The sequence below is a fragment of the Hemicordylus capensis genome, chromosome 1, assembly GCF_027244095.1.
Source record: "Hemicordylus capensis ecotype Gifberg chromosome 1, rHemCap1.1.pri, whole genome shotgun sequence".
Taxonomy (NCBI): domain Eukaryota; kingdom Metazoa; phylum Chordata; class Lepidosauria; order Squamata; family Cordylidae; genus Hemicordylus; species Hemicordylus capensis.
The window spans coordinates 302,892,079-302,908,268 of record NC_069657.1 but is presented as its reverse complement, the minus strand read 5'-3'; positions in this window follow the sequence as shown (position 1 = coordinate 302,908,268).

The window sequence follows — 16,190 nt, the reverse complement described above, 5'->3', positions numbered from 1 at the left end:
CATAAATGGATACTTCACTGCTGTCCTGGAATACAAAGGGCATACTGCAGAAGAGAAAGTGTATGTGTCGCAAAAAGGAGTCTCAATATTGGGCTGGAAACATCTGGAAGATCTACGGATTGTGTTAGACACAAATAGTATAGAATCCATATTACAGATGATGGAGCATCCATATGCTGATATGATTGCTGGTTTCTTGGACATTTTTGCTGATACTCTTGGCACTGGCATACATTTTAAACATAAAATTCAGATGAAGGGAAATGCAATACCTGTACAACAAAAAGTGAAGAATGTACCCATAGCATTGTGCCAACCACTTACAGAGGAACTCTTAAGACTACGGCACGCTGACATCATAGAGTCTGAATTAATTGATATACTGGCAATGAAATATGCATAATGGATATACACCAAATTCTTCTCTCCAGATCTTTTTATTGAGTAGATTAAAAGATAATTTAAAAACTGCCAATAAAGAACAGATGTTTTGACGTACAAACATCAACTTCAGTGTTCCATATCTCACTGTTTAGAATTCCACACTCTTATATCCAAAGTACTCCCCCATAAATCTAATCAGGCACCTGATTAGTGCATGAAGAAGGGAGGGAGGAGGGTAAGATGGAAACTGATGACTCACAACTTTGCCTGCCTGACACTAACTCTAACATCAGAATGGGTCTCTCCCATTGTTCTTGTGAAGAAATCAAATGGTATTTTTTGAATGTGTGTAGATTTAAGAGATATGAATTCCAACATGGTAGTGGATTGTCATCCATTACCCATTATCAATGAAATGCTGCTTACTCTGAAAGAGGCCTCCCTGTTCACAACTTTGGACTTGTCTTTGTTCTATCATGAAGTTCCTCTGTTCAAATGTTCTTGCAGATACACAGCCTTCATTACCCCAGAGGGTCTGTTTCAATACAAAAGACTGGATTAGCCTCTGCAGATTCAGTATTTCAAAGAATCATACATGCAATTTTTGGGACTACAGATGGAATCACTTACTTTCAGGATCACATCTTAGAGTATAGTGAAACCACTGAGGAGTATGTTGCTAAACTGACAGAAGTCATAAGTAAACTCTGACAACATGGACTAGAATCAGGGGTTCTCAACCTTGGGTCCCCAGATGTTGCTGGACTTCAACTCCCATAATCCCCAACCAAAGGCCACTAGGGCTGGGGATTATGGGAGATGAAGTCCAACAACATCTGGGGACCCAAGGTTGAGAATCCCTGGACTAGATGAAGCTATTCCCATGATGAGTAGAAAGTGGGCTAAGGGAACCTAGCCTGCTTTCATTTCTACTTATTGTCAGAATTACCGGGCTCGCGGGTGAGACCGTTAGTTCCAAGGCTGCTAGCCAGTCTAATTCCCCTTCCCCGTAAACGAGGTTAACGGAGCGAGTGCTCCATTAACCTCATTTTTTTGCTCATGTGCCACCACAGTGCATGGTGACACATGAGTAGACCCCCTACTGGGAGGCTGCAACCAACCTCCCAGCCTTGGGGGACTCTCCAGAATGCTCCGCATGCTTGCATAAGGCATCTTGGAACTTCCAGGGACTGCACAGCCCCTGATCCCCGCAGCCTCTCAGTATCTCTGCAGAGAAATGTCAGTTTTGCATACACTCAGTGACATACTTGGGACATGCAATAAGGCTGCTCTCATGATCCTGGGCTTGGCTACTCATGAGAACCACCGGGATCTACATAGATTCTGGTGGTCCCACTGAGCCCACCCCAGAGCTGGAACCTGGCTCTTAGTCAAGGTTAAAGGGGCATATGCACCCTTAACCTGGCTGTTGGGATCGTATGTCAATGTGAGCTGCTTGCTGCTCATACTGATGCAGAGACGGATGCCTAGAGCACTGTTCCCTGGATGAATCCCCCAGTGCACTGCTCAGCAAGCTGTGCACTGTGGGATACCCCGAGGCCAGGATAACAAGTCTGTTGATCCTAGTTGCCAGGAGAAGTGCAGATAGTCATGGGGGTGCACAGCTTGTGTGGCATAGGTTCAAGGGGTGATATTTTTGGGGAAGGTAGGTTGGACCCTGCATATGGTTGTGTGAATAGCCGCAATATCTCAGAGTGATGTACATCCCAAAACAGACTTGGTGAAAACTATTTGGGAAGCTCTAGAGCCACACAACAAGGATGCACTTCACTCATTTTTAGGACTCTGTGAGTATTACTCTAAGTTTGTTAGACAATTTGCCTCCAAACCTGCTCTATTGCATCTTCTTTTTAAAAAGAATGTAGCACTTAATTTGGATGCATCCTGCAAGGCTAGTTTTCAGACTATCAAATCGGCCATTGCTGAAAGCCCTGCTCTCGCTTCTTTTGACACCAACAGGCACACTATTGTAACCACTGATGCTTCTGAATATGGTTTGGGTGATGTCTTGACCAAGCAAAAAAGAAACAGGGAAGTTACAGTTGCCTTTGCTTCCAGATTGCTTACTGCATCAGAGAAGATGCATCTGTCATTGAAAAAGAAGCACTAGTATGTTTCTGGGCAGTGAGGCACTTCAGGACTTACTTGTGGAGCAGAAAATTCACTTTATGGTCAGACCATAAACCCTTATCTGCTTTTTTTTTACTACTTGGGGATCAAGTTGAGCAACCCCAAGAATAGCCAAATGGATCACCAGACTTAGGGATTTTGATTTCCAGGAAGTTTTTCACTCTGGGCTTTTAAAGCTTTTTAACTTGCATCTCCTTTGGGGGTGCTTTCACATATCGGCCATATTTACCCCAAAGTCCCTGCGAGTTATCGGGGAACAGTTCACACAAAATTCGGGTTTTTCACAGCGCGTTAGAGTGTAGCGCAATTTATATCTGGGGTAAAAATATATATATATTTGTGTTGGTTTTTTGGGACAACATCAAGTTCACAGTGAAGCCTCCAAGTAAACCTGTGGTAAACTCTGCGGTGTGTAAAAGTATCAGGCTTTCAAAATACAACTGCGGATTGTTTATCTCGACTTCCACTTTCAGGCCAAGAGAAGATCCCAAAAGACAAGGATGAAGGAGTCATAATTGTGCAAATAGCTTCATCCACTCATGGAGTGATCATGTCTTCTGAATGGAAAGTGGCCCTCAGTACTGATCAAGTGCTTACTGACCTTAAACCTTACATAACTAATGGATAGCCATGCAAAAACAAGGTACCTGAACGTCTTCAATCATACATGCACATAGCAAGTGAGCTCAGAGGTGTATCTAGGGAAAATAGTGCCTAGGGCAAGCACTGAAATTGTGCCCCCTGTCCAAACATCTGACACCCATCTTTCAGATAACTTTACCATAATATCAGCTCAAAAATACAAGTCAAGCTCGTTAATCTTTTAATATTGCAAAAATAATTTAACAGGGGATGTAGCCAGACTAAAAAATGCTGGGAAACTACAAATTTCAGTATGCTAGGGCTCATGAAATACCCAAATACTATGTGGAGGTGTACTTGGAAAACTTAACAGAAGTGCCTGTCTAATTCTCTACTATGCATTGTAGCATCACTATTACATACGTTTTAAAAATAAATGGAGAATTTGGCTTTTCCTAGATACTCTGAAAATAATTAAAGGATATGCAGAGTAAACTGTGTCACTGCTTGGAATATATTCTAGTATTTCAGAAAGACAGTTAAAATGAGAGAAAGAGAGCAAGAAACTCCCAGTGGGCCTTAATACTAAGGATTTCACATTGATTCAAAGACAAACTCACTATTAGTAGCCATATTATTAAGACATCACATTTAACTCACTTATCACAAGAAGAAAAGTAAGAGCAAATGGATACAATCCTAGTTCATAAGCTTCAGCTCAGTATTCACAAGCCCTGATTCTCTGTACATAGTGCCAAACTAAATATGTATATAGTGACTTATTATATATATATATATATATTATTTTTTTAACCTGTAGCCCCTTTGGGGAGCTTCCTAAAGTCTGGGGGGGGGTCTGCAAAGGTTCCCCCTCCCCCCACTGGCCTCTAGTGTCTGCAGGCCTACACCACAGGGACCATTTGCGCATGTGTGGTAGCCATTTTTTAAAATATATATATTTTTAAAAATGGCTGCTGAGAACAAAATGGCGGACCTGGTATGGCCTAGGGCCTCACAGAGGCCATTTGAGCATGCACGATGGCCATTTTGTTTTTGGCAGCCATTTTAAAAAAAATTATTTTAAAAATGGTGCCCCCTTTCAAGTGGCGCCCGGGGCACATGCCCTGCCTGCCCCATCCTAGATATACCCCTGAGTGAGCTGTCTTTTTTCAATGAGCTTGTACTGAGGACTGATCATTTAGTGGTGCAAACCTCCTTACAAGCAAAAGTGATCAAAATTGCTCACCAAGGTCACCTGGGCATGAGCTTGACTAAAAAGTGAATCCAGGAAAGTTTTTGGTTGCCAGGTATGAACAAACACATTAAAGATGTGATCAGGCACTGTATGGCTTGTGCTGTATCTGACAAGTCATAGACCTTTGCCACCCCCTTGACTCCAGTAGAGTTTCCCAATGGTCCCTAGGAAAAACTTGCTCTGGATATAATGGGGCCTTTTGCTAACCAACCCACAAACCAAAGATTTGTTATAGTGATGGTGGATTGCTATTCCAGGTGGTCAGAAGTTTCATTTGCTGACAACATTACTACAAAAAAAGGCGATCCAATTCATGGCTAAAGTTTTTGCAAGAGAAAGTCTTCCTAAAGAACTAGTGACTGACAACAGGACACAGCTTACCTCATTTGAAATGGAGTAATACTTGCATAGCCTTGGGATAAAATACAAGACTATTTCCTTGTACCATCTTCAAGGGAATGGGTTAGTAGAAAGATTAGTGAATGAATTAGTGAAAGATTAGTGAAACTGAAATCTGAAATTCTCTCAGATTACTGAAATAAAGTTTACAACTGGCTACTATTCAACAATCCTGTAAAGAGGCAATCCGTTAAATTCTATTTGCTTATTGAACTGCTCCTCATTCCACTACTGGAAAATCACCTTTTGAACTGCTGACAGTATGCAAAGCTAACACCAAACTTAAACAATGGCAACAATTGATGGGGCTTTCCATCCCATCTCACTCTGAGGATGCAGGACCGTGATCAGGGAAGGGAGAAGCAACAAAAATACAAATTGTATGTGGATTAGAAATGGGGTGTGAAACAGCTAACATTTCAGGTGGGGGACTTTGTTCGAGTATGGCTGCCTTATAAAGTGAGAAAGGCATGTTCCCGATATTCTTGTAGGGGAAGAATGGCGGTTCAGTCCCCAAATAGCAAAGCAAAACCAGTTTGGTGAGAAAGTAGTAAAGCAAGAGGTCTTGAGACAGTTCTTTAGTACTGAAGAACTACAAGGATTTATTTAAAGAAAAGGTTACAAACGAATGTGAAAAAATCTTCAGCTTAATTTCAGCTGTAGCTCATGGCTGAAGAGAGAGACCAAAACAAACAGCCATCTCTAGAGAGACAAAATGGAGACTAACACCATAAGAACAAAGAGTCCAGCACTTTTATTCATTACCCTATGCCCCCCGCCCATGGTCAGTATGAGACATTGCAGCTTAGAGCTGATGCTGTCAGGGTCCTAGCTCCAACAATTCTGGACAAAAGCAAATAATTGAAATCTGAGGAGATGCTCTCATATTGGATGATTGAAAGAAATGGAGCAGTTTGAGACTTTCAAGCATGCATACTGTGAGAAAAGAGGGAAGGGAGTCTGATGTCTAGAGAGGAACTGGAGAGGAACTTGCCTCCAGTTTTGACCTCATAGAGGAAACCGTGAAAGTGATGGACAATCCTCTTTACCAGAAAGAAAATCACTAACAGCTCCTGTGCCAGCGAATACGAGAATTAGAAGCGTGCATGATAGGAGACCACCTAAAAGACTTCAAGACTTTGTTACTGATTTTAAAATTAATTAAATTCTGGTTGTTACATAGGGGAGGGTAGTGTTGTATTATATTCAGTATCTTTCATGTTTTGTTGTTTAGAAGTTTTTCCCAGTGGGGATCCTGTAGAGAGTGTAGGGGGTGGAGTCAGAAAAGAAAAGGGAGGGAAAGGAGAAGGAGAAAATGGAATTTTTTCTGAATAAACTCTTGGTTAAATCTATATAAACTCACTTTGTGTTTCTGAGGGAGGCAGCTATAAAATAGATGTTTGAAGCCATGCTATTTTACCAGTGTTCACAGATCTTTCTTTTAAAAAGTGCAAGAATAAAGATAAACAGAGAATGGATAGTAGTATAACTGTTCCTTACAATAAAAAGAGAATATCAATAAGATCACGGGATTACCATGTTTCCTTAGATGTATTTAGTGTATTAGGCCACAAACTCTGAATCGCATTCTTTTGGCAAAGTCCACAGTAGATATTTGTCTCTGGTGTTCATTTAATCAGGAGGAACTCATGATGAAAATGAATCAGAGCATTGGACCATGTAGCCCCAGAGGCACTCTTGCCCCTGGACTTGAGGGCTGAAGTCCAGGGCCTCTAGACTGCCTGCCCCCCCCCCCCCCAATCTTCTTTAGTCTGTCCTGAGTTGAGGTTTGTACCCTCAAGAACCTACATGATAAAAAATGATGCTTAACTTGCACTTGTGGTGTGTGTGCTCCAAAGGCCTTTGAATACAGGCTCGAAAATTACCTAGGCACACTTCTATATAGCCCAGTATGATCTACTCTAATCTCTCCAAGGTCCCAGGCAGAGATATTTCCCAGCCCTACTGATTGATTGATTAAGTGCTGTCAAGTCAGTGTCGACTCTTAGCGACCACATAGATAGATTATCTCCAGGATTATCTGTCTTCAGCTTGGTCTTTAAGGTCTCAGTGGTGCATTCATTGCTGTCATAATCGAGTCCATCCACCTTGCTGCTGGCCATCCTCTTCTTCTCTTTCCTTCAACTTTCCCCAGCATCTTCTCAAGGGATCTTTGCATAATGTGTCCTAATTATGATAGTTTGAACCTGGACATTTGTGCCTCGACTGAAAATTCTGGATCGATTTGTTCTATGATCCATTTGTTTGCTTTTCTAGCTGTCTATGGTATCTTCAAAAGTCTTCTCCAGCACCAAAGTTCAAAAGCATCAATGCTATTTCTATCTTGCTTCTTCAAAGTCCAGTTTTCACATCCATAGAGTGTCACGGGAAAAACCATTGTCCAAACTATTCTAATCTTTGTAGGTGTAGACACATCACAGCATGTAAATATCCTTTCCAAGGCCTTCATTGCAACCCTACCAAGTGCTAGTCTGTGGCGTATTTCTTGACTGCTGGATCCTTGAATGTTGATGGTTGATCCTAAAAGGCTGAAGCTATCCACCACTTCAAAGTCTTCCTTGTCAATTCTGAGACTGGTTGCTGTACCTGTTGTCATTAGTTTGGCCCTCTTGACATTTAGTCATAGTCACATTCTGGTATTCTACTACCTGATGGTATTTTATGTTACCTGATGTTCAAAAACATGTTCAAGAAAATGAACATGGATCTTCTGTGTACCAAGCATGTTTGTAGTACAAAGACATGGTCCCATCATCATGTAGTGTCATTCTCAAACCAAACAGGACGAGGACAGGGCTTCCTGCTCTATTCTAGAGCCTTCTCGGGGTTAGAAATGGTAGCTGTCTGCCACCAGGCTTCTAAGGACCATTGCACTGGTGGTAAACTTGCTGCCAGCTTTGTCCCCTTTCATGCCCCATGAAAATAGGTAAAATGACCTCCAATTTTGCACCCTGAGAATGGGGTAGTGAACTTAGGTGGGTGTTTTGGCTTAATCCTAAACTTGCAAATTCCAAAGCAGGTTATTCATACACCCAAATGGCTTATAATATGAATCTACAATGTCACAACTTAATAGTAACAGAAAGAAGTTGAGCGAATTACCCAAACACTTGTGGGACATCATATAGTACAGAAAAGCAGCTTATATTTTAAAGGAAGAAATGGGAATGTTACAAAAAGGATTACTCTGATTTTCTTCAGACTTCCTGAATATATATTTTGCTGGTTCTAGAAATAATATAGAGTTGTTGTTTTTTTAAAAATGCATTTTCCTAAAATGTTTTGATGGTTCTAAAGGCACAATTTACATAAACTCAGGCATCCTTGAGTTGCAGTATGTATGACCTATTTTGCTAGGGTATTATGTCAGTGTTTTTCTATTTTACCATTAATATGCATAATTATAATTGGAACTTTGGGTTACATTAAAGAAAAAACTTCATGTTGAAAACTAGCTCAAATAAGAAACAAACCTTTGAAGTTTAAAATATTTATATTAAAAATAGTTACCATTATAAAAAGCACAGGGAACTGTAGAAAATAAAATATTTCTACAACTGACTGGTATATGAATTTTCTGCCACGTCACTTTCTTGTTTCCATTCTCAGATTGTTAACTCTTTAGACCACCATCATTTCCAAAAATCATCATAGTGAAAGCAAGGATCAAGATAAGAAGTACAAAGCAAAAAGAGATATGTGATGCTTGCTCAAGTCATAGGACTTTGGGAGGGGAGTTTTAAGATCAAGAGCAAAATTCTAATTTATGCTTGTGAAGCAAACATGTACAAAATTATTTTAAGCTAGCTAACTTTACTGGCTGAATTCCTGATTAATGAAGCATGAGTGCTATATGACAAGTGCCAGTGTCGATGCAGAGTTCCAGACTAATGCAGCACAGGGTGTGTGTGTGTGTGTGTGTTTGCGGACGCACACACACACACATGGATTTCAACAACTGCTGCATTAGTCAAATCCATCAGCAGCTGTTTTTCCAGCCACATCCCAATCCTAGGGTATTGGTTCTTCATTAGTCAGGATGTTGGCCACTGTGTTTCCCTTGTTTTTTCTATCGAAAGCAATTGTAGGAGTGAAGAAAGGTTTACTTCCTTCAAGAACAGGTGCAGATTTTTCAGCTCTAAACTCTGATTTCCCCCAACCTCACTCCTCTGCTTTCCTATACTGTATATCTAGTTCTTATTCCTGTATGGATGTTTACCCTGAAACTGCCACCCTGCTTCAGGCAGGCTTTGGGCATTTTAAAAGGCCATGGTGACTAGAATGTTTCCCCATTTAAAAAAACACAAAAAAAACCCAACCCCCTCAATGCCCCTCTTCTTAAAAAGGCAAATATGTATTTGTGTGTGTGTATGTGTATGTGTATATACTTTATATATAAGTTTATGTATATTTATATATACATATATCTTTATCAGCCCTTGACATTTCCTTGGAGAGAGGAAGGTTTTATGACTCCTTGGATCAGCCAATCAGCACTGTGCATAGCTGGCTTCTGGAAACAGGAAGAACCAATTGCTCCTGGATGTTGTATGCCTGTCCAAAAAGGGCTAAGTGTGGATCCACAGTGGGCACTGTTCAACTTCTGTACATCTGTCTTTGCCCTGGGCTGAGCAACTTACAAGTTTCTACATGGGACAGAATTCCTTAGAGCACTGTTCCAGGTCAAGATCCACTGCAGCCTGAGCTATCAAAAATAAGTAGGAGTTTTGCTACTTAATCCAGGGGATCGAGATTGCCCTTTGATAGAACATTTCTTCATTTTTAGAAACCTTAAATACCTGCGGTTTCTGTCCCCAGACTCTGATTTGTACTTTCAGTTTGAAGTGAGTTTTGCTGCCTTTAACTCCAGTTCTGCTGTGCCAGTGTTACATCCAAACACGGCACTTCAGTCTCCCCCTTCGGCAACTGGAGCTGAGGGAGGAAGCTCTTCCCTCACTCCAGCTGCGATTGACTGCCAGGGCTGTCCTTCAGTAAAGAAGGAAGGCTACACAGCCAATTCCCCCTGCTCTCTGCAGCCTCACTGCCTGCAAAGAGATCACTCTCTATTACATCTGAATTCTGATGGAAAAGTAGAGGAGGAGAGGCAGAAACATGGATCCACTGGACCCGCGGTTCTGCGTTACATGTGAATGTGGCCACTCTTTTGACAAAAGCTGAAAATTCAGAGACAGGACCTGCATCATCCCTTGAGGGGCAGGCCCTCCCAGGCCTCCTTGCTGCCACAATCCTGACCAACAGTAGTTTCCAAATACATTCAAAAGGCAGCCTCATGTACAGTGTGTCACTCTAGTCTAGTCTGAAATGTTACCGGGGTCAGAGCAATAACAGCCAGACTTTTCTTTTCGTTGTAATGTGTGATAAAACTGTATACCCTCTGAGAAGGGTATATTTTACTAACAAACCACTTATTCCTTAAGAGATCGAAAGTCTAAAAATAAATACGCAAAGAGTGACATTTTTATTTGGCAAATGTCTTGTGTATCAAATATTTGTAGGCACAATATTTACAGCAAAGCAAAACTCTCAGCCCACTGTTGGCTAATTCCTTTTCACAATTATCCATATCCCTTATGCTAAATGGATTACACTGATAAACAATCAAAGTCAATAAAGAATAAAGGCAATGAAAATTTATCTTTTTTTAAAAAAGCAAGCTGCATAAGAACCATTTTCAATGAAGTTCTACATTACTGGTTAACAATGAATGGAAATCCATTATTTCTTGGGGCTAGAACCAGAACTCATTCTGTCACCTTTTGTCTATGATTGAGGAAACATATAGAGTTGCAAACACTGGGAGATCCAACACTGAAATGCAAGATCTATTTTTCAAGCAAGGTTTAGAACTGTTTCACACCATTACTTTCAAGGGTTATGAGTCTATTACATGTCCATTAGGGCACTTACCAAAGACAAATCAATGAATTATATCCACAATCCATGCCTGTAATGGGTGAGAATTCTGCAAGAAGTTCCAGATGGTGAACAAATGAAAAACCTGTTGGAAAAAACAGATGACAAATGTTGGATTTCGAACATATGGGACCACTTAATGAATGCAGAACATTTCAGTCGATCAGTGACAACGCAAAGATCATTTTCTGTATAATCACATGTTTGCAAATCATAGTAGCTTTGTGGCCAAGATGTGCTGTATAACTTTAGATTTGCAGATCTAGATGTAACACATGGCTTTAGATCTTTTAGATTGGTGATGCATTGCTGAAAGTAAATGCATTCTGGACTGCATTCATTCATTGTACTTATGAATCTGAGCATTGATGTAGTAGCTCCGGATGTTTTCATATTAAGGTCTCCATGGCCACCTCCTGGATATTTCCACTCTGTGACAGATAGCAAGAGCTATTTTCCATGATGATTCTCGGGAGCAGATTTGCAGGAGCTGCAGAGGGAAAGAGGGATTGGTGAAAAATATCCTTTCTCTCCCTTGTGTGATGAAACTTCCTTCCATTTGTGCAAGTCATTTGTAGCCTTCTAATCCTATATGAGCAGCTTAGCACTGAAATATGTTGAAAAGGGAGATACTAAAATTTATTTCTTGGTTCGCTGCAAGTAACTAGCCACCTAATGGCCCTATCCAACCTCAGCACAGCATCGGGGAGACCCGGGTTCAAATCCCCATTCAGCCATGAAACTAGCTGGGTGACTCTGGGCCAGTCACTTCTCTCTCAGCCTAACCTACTTCACAGGGTTGTTGTGAAAGAGAAACTCAAGTATGTAGTACACCGCTCTGGGCTCCTTGGAGGAAGAGCAGGATATAAATGTCATCATCATCATCATCATCATCATCCCTCCTGTGGCTATAGCTGGTATTTGACTTATGTTTCTTTTTAGATTGTGAGCCCTTAAGGGACGGGGGCATCATACTTATATATTTATTTTTCTATGTAAAAAACCGCTTTGAGAATGTTGTTGAAGAGCGGTATAAAAATATTTGTTGTAGTAGTAGTAGTAAATATTTGTAGTAGTAATGGTGCAGCGGGAAATGACTTGACTAACAAGCCATAGGCTGCTGGTTCAAATCCCCGCTGGTAGATTTCCCAGTCTATGGGAAACATCTGTATCAGGCAGCAGCGATATAGGAAGATGCTGAAAGGCATCATCTCATACTGCACGGGAGGAGGCAATGGTAAACCTCTCTTGTATTCTACCAAAGACAAACACATGGCTCTATGGTCGCCAGGAGTCTACACTGATTTGACGGCACACTTTACCTTTACTTTGCAAGTAAAGACTGGCCAGGCATTGGGGTACATTCCATTGGATGACTCCTTGCATCCTTTCCCACTTTATATTTCTACTTAAATTTCTTGGCTTAACCATTCTGTCCAATTTAGTTTTCAACTGTATAAAAATAGGATGGATGAAAAGCTAAGGGAAGTTTTTAAATGAAATAAAAGCAGCTACCTGCATTTTTAGGCTAATTGCTCACAATCACTGAACTCTTCATTGTGAAATTCTTAGCATTACTATTTAGGTTATTAAGTCCACTTCAGATGAGATCTTTCTTTTTTCTTTCCAGATTAAACACGCACTCTACAAGACTAAATGATGAATTAAAAGTTTAATTATATTGCTAGTGGATAAGCATTTAACAGAAGCCCATAATCAATATATTCTCACGTAATATAGCAATAGGTTGTACAAACACAACTTATGTGTGAATGCAAAGAAAACAATAACAGTTATGAGCTCCATGGGGAACTTTCAAAACAGTCACCCTCAATAACTACAGACATTACACTTCTCTATTTATTTATTTATTCATTTATTCAATTTCTATACCGCCCTTCCAAAAATGGCTCATGGAGGTTTACACAGAGAAATAATAAATAAATAAGATGGAAATTGGGTCTGGAAAGAAATGTTCAGAGAAGACGGTACCATTTTGTTTTCTGTTCTCAGACAGAAAGGGGAAAGAAGGGGAATAGCTGCAACAACAAACTAAGACAAGAACCACCCAGTGTGCAGCACTTTTAAGTTCTATTACAATCAGCAGAGCACAAAAGTGCTTAACTGTGGCGGGATTGTGCCTAAAGAAGGGCTAGTATGGTGTACTTGTTGGACTATTAGACTACAACTGAGGAGGCCTGGATTCAATTGCCCAATCAGCTAAGAAGCTCACCTTGGTTGTGAGGATACAGTGCGGGAGGGAGAGAACTATGTATGCCACCCTGAGCTCCTTGCAGGAAGGCTGGCATAAAAATATAAATAAGTACATAAATAGGTAAACAAAACAAGGCCTGCACAGATTGATCTGTGAAGTGAAAGACAGATCACTAGCTTTGAATCATGGGTCGACATAAGCTCTTGGCAGGTGACAATATATGACTGGTGGACTTTGGCTTGGTGGGTCACAGGTTGTGCAGGCCGGTTTAAACAAACTGCTCTCTCTCCAAAATATGAAACTGAGCTCATCCTTGTTGTCTGAAGCTTCTAGCCTTTACACTTGTGTTTTCCTCACTGTCCACTTTTTTGTGTCTGCATTTGGTTGGCCGCACCTGCCTCCCTCAAGAATTTATACTTGCCATGCAATTTCCCCCAACTGTCCATCAGCTCTGATCTTCAGAGAAAAACAAACAATGTTTTCAGAACCTAAATATGGTCTGACAGAGACCATGAGAGCTCTAGAAAGACAAGGCCTTACAATTTAGCATCTTATCATGCAGGGCTCAACAATCTTCAGAGGAGGCATTGCACATCTGCAGCAAACGGAAAACATCCTCAGCAACACCACAAGAGCTGAGGATGTTTACTGAAGCAATGCTGGTTGCCTTTCAAAGTACACTGACCCAACAGCCTCTTACCTGCTTATTTTAATTGAATTGAGAGATTGCTCCTTTCTTCAGCCAGGAAACAGCTTTATTTTTTTTTAAACTTTAACATTGTGTTTGGATTGGCCCTCTCCCACATGTTCCATTGGCCCCCGTTAGAGACACCAGCCTTGCTAATTAGGTGTCTTATTAGCTGATACTCTTTCGAGAAGAAAGATAAAAGGAGGAGGATTGCAAGGTACACATAATTAGATGTGTTACAGCATAAACAGATATCCCTCCCTCCTCTAGTTGTACCTGGTGCCCTCGTGCATGCCTTATGTACATTAAGGCATTTTTAAAAAAACAGATGATAATGGTATGAGGACAGTGGAACAGTCTGTGACAGTTAGTGGAAGGGAAGCTCATTCAAGCCTCGGTGGGACCAAATTACATATCCAGATAAGGCATCCTTTCTCCTTTCCTTGCCTGAATAGGGAAGCTAACTTGCAAGCACTCAGTACTGTCCCCAATCTGTCAGTGTTGTAGACATATAGAAGCTGATGGGGGGAAACAGGTGGGCCATACTGGAAAGGTGGATGATGTGGGCAGCAGAATTGGCATGGAAAGCAACACCATCCAATGTCAGTGTTAGAAGAATCATTATTTGTGGAGTAGGGGAAGGAACCTGACCATGTAGAATTGGCTGTCACATCACTAAGGTAATATAAGAATTGGTTTTTAGAAATGATTCAGAAGGGAACTATACAGAGCACCAAGGGATCAGAAATGAGAGTAAGGAAGGCTAAATAAATTGTTTAGACAGACTGCATGTTTTGCCTAGAAGGGAAAAAAACCAAAACTATGTTGACAAATATTTAAAAAGCTCTCTGGAAAAAGCAGAAGGTGGGGGGATCTCACTATCCCTTGAGAAGGTGGTGTAAAGTAGTGGGTGTCAGCATGGGGACAGACATAAATCTTGGAACAAACAAGATGTTGGTGTAGGGCAGTGTGGGAGGGGGAGGAATTTCTTGGTCCAAGCCTTGCCTTGTGGTTCAAGAGATTCTGGGCAGTTTCTTATGAAGCTGGTCCAGAGCTGGAAAACTAATCTCAAAGGTATCAAATACAGTTTTAAGGTATCAGGAACAGAAGCTGAGTGTTGATGTCAAGCACAATTTATACATATCAATATCAGCACCATGATCAGAGCTCATGTGTCATTTTGACAAAGGTTGCAGGCAGGAGTCTCTCCCAGTCCTATCTTGGAGATGCCAGGGAACGAACTTGGAAACTTCTGCATGCAAGCATGCAGGTGCTCTTCCCAGAGTGGACCCACCCGCTAAGGGGAAGATCTTATGGTGCTCACATGTAATCTCCCATCCAAATGCAACCAGGGCAGACCCTGCTTAGCAAAGGGAACACCTCATGCTTTCGACCACTAGACCAGCTCTCCTCCCTTCAGAGCACCTGGGATGTACAAAAGCAGGGTAGAACCCCAGTGGCATTTCAGGAACTTAGGGCCCTCTGTAGCACCCTCTGCTCAAGGGCTGCACTGGTCAAAGGCATGAGGTTGTACTGTCTAGTCAAGTTGCCTAGCAAAATTACACCTGCTAAAGAGGCACCTTTTAAAGTGTCGGCTCTGTCATAGTTAACATCAGGATAGCAACTGTCCCTATTCAGCCCATAGTTAATAGTCCTCCTGGTAACTCTTTCTGATGCCTCGCTTGTGTTTTCTGGTACCTCCCTTGTGTGTCCCAGACCCTCTGGGACAGGGGACCATTTTCTCATTCCTTCAAATCTTTGACCAAAGTCTTCTACTCTAGAGCATTCGGAAAATAAGCAAGGGTGCGCCATGGAAGAAGAAACTGCTAAACAGCAAGGGCTAAATCTATATCCATGCACAGTTCCAAAAGAAGATTTTTCCTTTGATATCCTGATACAGCTTGAACAGTCTTTTCTGATGGTAAATGAGCACACACTATGCTCTGCCTGATTCTGTTATGGATTGCTTTCAGATTCCTCAGTAAATACATATGTAGCAGCCTTGATAGCTACTCCAGCACATGGAGTGGTGTTGCTCAAGAATTCTTGCAACAAAGATCCGAACACTTCTGTGGATCTTTGAGGAGTCAGGTACTTTTAAAGAGTCAGCTTTAACAATAAATGTTCCATTACCAATCTGTCCCCGAGGTCCCTTTACTTTCCCACCAAACTCTTCGTCTTAGCAGCAAAATTCTATGGACCTATTGGACACCGTGCAGAGTTTATGCCTGATGACAATCCTGGAATGCTGCCTCCCAGGCAGAAGCCAACCAATTAAACTTCTCGTGGATGTCCTACTAGATGTGCTAGGTTTATTCAGGCTCTTATGCTGTTGTATCACTCTCCTCTGTGCCTAGAATGGGACAGACACCAGAAGGGTTAGGTGAAAGAAAGCTGTTATTGAAAGATATGGGTGTTATTTGCATCAGTCATGAGATCAGCTCTGACATCTAAACTCCAGGGGTGGGCCTCTCATGAAGGTGAGGCGAGTTGGTCCTCTCACATGGTGGATTTGGGGGGCACAAACAGGACAACAAGATGCCCCTGCAGCCCACCCCCCG